This window comes from Zootoca vivipara, chromosome 13, assembly GCF_965207765.1.
Source record: "Zootoca vivipara chromosome 13, rZooViv2.hap1.1, whole genome shotgun sequence".
Lineage (NCBI taxonomy): Eukaryota > Metazoa > Chordata > Lepidosauria > Squamata > Lacertidae > Zootoca > Zootoca vivipara.
The window spans coordinates 23,576,217-23,582,624 of NC_142596.1; positions in this window are offsets into that span (position 1 = coordinate 23,576,217).

Below are 6,408 nucleotides of genomic sequence, written 5' to 3' on the forward strand. Positions count from 1 at the left end.
CATCATGGCCATGGTCAGGGCTGATGGGAGTTGTAGTCCAACCACATCTGGAGGGCCCCAAATTGGGGGTGGCGGACATCCTAAAACTTGCTGGTCTGTGCAACTTACTCATCAAACTCAATGGTATAGGGCGGTATGCGGTATAATTCAATAAATAATAATAATAGGATTGACTTGCAATTCAATATGTGCATGGCTGCAGTTGCAAAGGTTGGTCCATAGGAGTCATCTCCTAGGGGTCTTCAGCCCCTCAAATAAAATATTTGAGGGGGCCGACCCACCCACCCCCCAAGTTGATAGCCATTGTCATTCAAATGGTGTGTGTGCACCACATCATGTGACTGGGCTTACCTGCCCCCCCCCACAAATCCACAGTGGGCGCCCCTTAGCAGGGGTGGGGTATCTTCTGGCCCTCCAGGTGTTGTAAGACTCCAACTCCCATCAGCCCCACCAAGCATAGCCACTGGTCAAGGATGATGGGAGTTGTAGTCCAGCGAGATCTGGTGAGCCACCCCTGCTCCATTGGGACAAACCACAATGTCACAGCAGTGGGGCAAGCATTTGAATTCTCTGGGCCTCTTAACCAGACAAGATGTTGCACAAAGCAGGGGGAGATTGGAATGAAAGTGAGGGGGGCAAATCCAGAAATTAGGTTGGTGTTGTAGCCATGAGGTTAGCTTGGATACTTAAAGGGGCGGGGAGTGCAGGCTGGAAAAGGCCTTCCCAGGTGCAACAGAATTGTAGATTTGGAAGGGACCCCAAGGGTCATCTAATCCAGCCCCCTGCAATGCAGGAATCTCAGCTGAAGTATCCATGACAGATGGCCATCTAATGCCTGCTTTAAAATTTCCAAGGAAGGGCCGTCCACAACCTCACAAGGAAGACCTTACCACTGTTGAACGGTTCTTACTGTCAGAAAGTTTTTCTGTAGGCTTACTCAGAATCTCCTTTCTTGTAACTTGAAGCCATTGGTTCGAGTCCTACCCTCCGGAGCAGGAGAAAACAAGTTTTTTCCTCTTCCATGTGACCACTTTCCCTGAAGTCAAACTAGTGGCAGAGAGGGGGAAAGATATATTGAGGGATCAGGTTAAATGTCCACCTAGCCTAGCCATCTGCTTCCAACAGAGGACAGCTGTGTGCCTCTGATGCAGCTTAGAATGGCATTAGCCTTTTTTTGCCGCTGCATCACACTGTTGTTTAACACTTATGTTAAGCTTGTGGTGCAAAGATCCTTTCGCATGTGCTGCTAGTAAGCCAGATGTCCCCCATCTTATATTTGTGCATCTGGTACTTCTGGCCTAAGTGCAGAACCTTACATTTGTCCCTAGTGAAATTCATTTTGTTAGCTTAGGCCAAGTTCTCCAATCCGTTAAGGTCATTTTGAATTATGATTCTGTCTTCTGCGGCATTAGTTACCCTTCTCAGTTTGGTGTCATCTGCAAATTTGATGAGCATCCCCTCAATTCCTTCATCCAAGTCATTTATAAAGACGTTGAACAGCAATGGGCCCAAGAGATAACCATGCGGCACCCCACTTGTCACTTTTTCCCAGGATGACAAGGAACCATTAATGAATACTCTTTGGGGCACCTGGTGTCATCCAGATTGACTGAGCCTCAGCCAATTTGGCCAATGATCAGGGATGATGGGAACTGTAGTCCAGGGTTTCCCAAACTTTGCGCTCCAGCTGTTTTTTGGACTACAACTCCCATCATCCTCACTAGCAGGGTCAGTGGTCCGGGATGATGGGAGTTGTAGTCCAAAACAGCTAGCAACCCAAGTTTTGGAAATCCCGACTACAGTCTTAACAACATTTGGAGAGCCACAGGTTAGCTGCCCCTGCAGGAAAGACTTTTAATGTGAAAGCATTATATGGTTGTGCTTTCACATTAAAATATGGTTGTGCTTTCACATTAAAAGAAGCAGCAACATGTATATATACATGTATGTATAGAAATATATACATTTACAAAAGACACTGGGCAAGATGCAGAATACAGTTATTGTCAGGTACATTGTTCCTGATTTATATGACTAATTGTAAGGGGTGTGTGTGTGCAAAGTTAAATAGCATGATGGACAGTCCCAGGTGGTGGAAGTCAGATGAGTGAAGCTCAATTTTCCAGACAGTTATTAACTGATAAATGCATGCTAGCTGCCTGCTGGTTGCAGGAAATCCAGATGTTAAATAGGGTTGCCAACTTATGGAGAACAGGCAGGCAGCCTGACATGCTTTTCTGCCATTAATGGCAACCTGATGTACAGAAGCTAGCAGCTCTTTACAAATATGTGCAGATCAAGTGGCTTGTAAGAGCAAAGCATTAAGGATAGTGCAGTATAGGATGGATAGCTCAGTTGCAGTGTTTCCCAACCAGTGTGCCTCCAGATGTTTTGGGACTGCAACTCCCATCATCCCTAGCTAGCAAGACCAGTGGTCAGGAATGATGGGAGTTGTAGTCCCAAAACATCTGGAGGCACACTGGTTGGGAAACACTGGATTAGAGCATGGTGCTGATAATGCCAAGGTTGCGGGTTTTATCCCTGTATGAGACAACTGCATATTCCTGCATTGCAAGGGGGTTGGACTAGATGATCATCAGGATCCCTTCCAACTCTTCAATTGTATAATTCTATGGGCCACTTGAAAAAGTTCTAAGTTCTTGGCCAAAGATCCACCTCGAGCAGCTTTCCAATCTGTTGTCCTCCATTCAAAACATTTGGAGGGCACCAGGTTGGTGAACATTATGGTTCCAGCAATGATCTGCTGAATCTCACAAACAGCACATGGAGGTGAAGAATGGACACATTAACTACCTCCTGCACCTGCTACTTAAAGATATATTGCACCTATCTATGGAGGTTCAGTGTAGCTGCCACACGTAATTGGAGCTGATACAACCATCACACATGTCAGATGTTAGTGGCATTTAATAAGAATTCACAGGGAGACATTTAATAAGGAGTCACGGTGGCAGTGATCTCCCCCCCCCCTTTTATAGCAGATGGCAATATTTATTAGTTTCTTAAATAAATCTGGATTGTTTTGTGCTTGCAAAGGCATGTGTCTGGGAGAGTATGATGTTCTTGCTTGTGTTTCTCAGGCAAGGGATGAAAGTTTGGTGTTGTTTAGATGTGATTCTTGATTGCTGCCTGTAGGAGTAATTGCATTGCAATTGCTTCGAGGTGGAATCAATTTCCCCAAATTGAGATTTTAATGGGAAGCTCACAAACGGCTGTTATGTCATGTGGTTTAAGGAGGCTTAGGGTTGCATTTATTCAAGGCACAGGTCTTTTTCTTGCCCCCAACCCCCATCCCCGCAAGCAGACCAGGCAGTGCAGTGCCATCTACTGGGAACCGATAAACCTCAAACTGTATTTAAGCATAGGAAGAAAGCAACCACTTGTAATTTTAAAACAGCGCACAAGCCACATAATTGATTTGACTTCTCTTCAAATGTAGTCAACATGCTGGTGCTTTTTTTGTGGGGTGATGACTGTGTTTGACCAGAAGTCACATCAACTGTTTGTTCCGAAAAAAATACAAACCAGACAAAATATAACCATTAGAGCAGTGTTTCCCAACCAGTGTGCCTCCAGATGTTTTGGGACTACAACTCCCATCATTCCTGACCACTGGTCTTGCTAGCTAGGGATGATGGGAGTTGCAGTCCCAAAACATCTGGAGGCACACTGGTTGGGAAACACTGCATTAGAGTGTCTGATGGGGACCTGGGAAGCCAGGGTTCAAATCCCCAGCCAGCCATGAAACTCACTGGGTGACCTTTGGCCAATCGCTGCTTCTTAGCCTAACCTACCTCACAGCATAGCTGCCAAGTCTCCTGTTTTTCGCGGGAAACCCCCTGATTTTATTCCGTTTCCCGCTGGTCTCCCGAATTGAAAAAAATCCCAGAAATCCCCTGGATTTCCTACCTGCCAGGGAGGCTCCATTTTGGGTGCTGGCGCTGCCCGATTTCCAGTGCCCAGACATGGGTAGCGTGGCACCAGAAGTCGCTTCTATGCATGTCCAGAAATGCATAGAAGCGACTTCTGGTGCCACTTTGCCCGGTTTTCGGTGCCCAGGCATGGGTGGAGCAGCATTGGAAGTCACTTCTACGCATGTCCGGTGCCGTGCCGCTGCTGATCCCACATTTTTCAGCGGGAGACTTGGCAGGTATGCCTCACAGGGGTGTTGTAAGGATAAAATTGAAGACCCTGTATGTTTCCTTAAGCTCCTTGGAAGGAACATGGGATATCAATGTACTGTAATGATGAATGCGACTAGCTTTTTGTTAGACCGTGGCTAACTCAATAATCTTTGGCATTCATTTAAAGAAGGGATGGTGAACTGTGGCCTTCCAGATGTTGTTCTGCTCTAAATTTCCTCAGCCCCAACCAGCATGGCAAATGGTGAGGGATGGGGGCAGCTGGAGTCCAAGAGCTAAGGGAATGAAGCAGCTTCCCCACCTCTGAGTTAAAGCAGCTTTGCATTAGATTGCCAGCTTCTTACTGGACCCGGGTTCCTGTGCTGTTACCAGCAGCTAAGCATGAATGAATTAGCCAGTGGCAATGCTTATCTCTATGCCATGAAAAGGTTTGCTGGTAGATTTCAGCAAATCAAAGCTGATGCTAAAGGCACGGGAGCAGGCCAGGCTGCATTTTTTCTAGTCAGTTGAGAACCATAAATTTTATCTTGTGAACCTTCCTGAGATTTTTTGATGAAGATTGAATAAGTAAATAAGAATTTTGAACGAGAGTTCCTACTTCCAGACCTTGTTGCCTCAACACCCAGAGATCCTAAATAAAGTTTGGTTTTAGTGGCAAGCTCTGCGTGTCTTAATGGAGCATGCAGATCTTTGAGTTGCCATTTTAAAATCCTTGGAGAATGTTTGTCCCATGAAATTATCCTGCCTTTCCTCTTTGTGAGAGAGCCTTTGCCATTTTACTTTTCTGGGAGAGTTTTGGGAAACCATTTGGCCCTTTGGCCCTGGAGAGCAGCGTTCATTTCTCATCATTCCACCCATATGATCAATTCTGTAAGAAGAGGCTTTTTCAACTGCCACCTTTTAAACCTTTGGGTTTTCTGCGTTGTTTTACAGCTCAAAAATCCTCCAGGTTTGTAACACAGTGGGGTACATTTTCTTCATAGCCTCCCCTTCCGGTTCCACGCATCGATGATGCCCAGTTGTTTATTAGAGGTTTGCTGAGATGTGAAATGTGTGCAAATGGGAGGGTATTGTTTAGGACTGGCTCTGAGGGGAGAATGGTAGAGTGGGAGGGGGGGTGCATGGCAGACTGCTCCCTACAGAGAACAAAATATACAGAGGGAGAATCCCAGCCAACCCTCTGATGAACAGTTTAGAATAAAGCCTGCGATGTGTGAAGTTTATATCTCGTTTTGCAACGGCGGGTCTCCCGCAGGAGGCAAGTGCAGTGCCCTCCGCCAAGCTGCGTTGACAACGAGGGCTTTGTTCTGTTGCAAATATCTCTCTGCCCTGTCAGGGAGGAGGTTGGTGAAGGGGCCACTGTCCTTCTGCTACTGGCCAGGACGGCATGCTCAGCATAACATTTGCCTGGGAGTAGCAGGAGGGGAGAGTCGCTGTTGCTGTCTGATTGCTGTTGTCCTGCTTGCTGGCTTCCCAAATGCATTGCTGGACTAAATAGGCCTTTGGGCTGATCCAGCAGGCTCTACTCGTGCCGTTTTATGTGTGGTTGGGTCTTGCTGAGGAGGTGTGGGCAAGGAAAGGTTTAAGATCCTAAAAGGAGCCCTAATGGATCAGGCCAATGGTCCATCTAACCCAAAGTTGGGTTTCCAGCTGATTTTGGACTACAGTTCCCATCATCCCTGACTAGCTAGGGATGATGGGAGTTGTAGTCCAACAACAGCTGGAGACCCAAGTTTGATGTAGCCAAACATGGTGTCCTTGCAGTGGCCAGTTAGATAGATGCCTATGGGAAGCCTCCAAGCAGAACCTGAGAGCAGCAGCAAGTCTCCCCCCAGTGATTCCCACTGACTAATATTCAGAGCCATACTGCCTTCAACCACAGGGATAGGGCCTAGCCATCATGGCTAGTAGCCACTGGCAGCCTTATCGTCCATGAGTTTGTCTCATGGCATTGTTGCCCCAAGAGTTGCCAGTCTGTATCTTGTGCCACATTAATACCACTCAATTACTGTGATTTTAAAAAGCATGGCAATACACCACAGTAGGCAAGGCTATGGTTGGGTGACCTGGATCCGCCAGCTTGGCTTGCTATCCAGACACAACAGGCTGTTGATAGCCCCTGTTTCCTCCCCCTTCATTCTTCATTATTCCTTATCTATAAACTGGACTTGGACAGACAATGCCTTCAGATAGAGGATTGTCCTCTGACGGCCTTTCAAATGGAGGACTTCCCTCTGTAAAACAG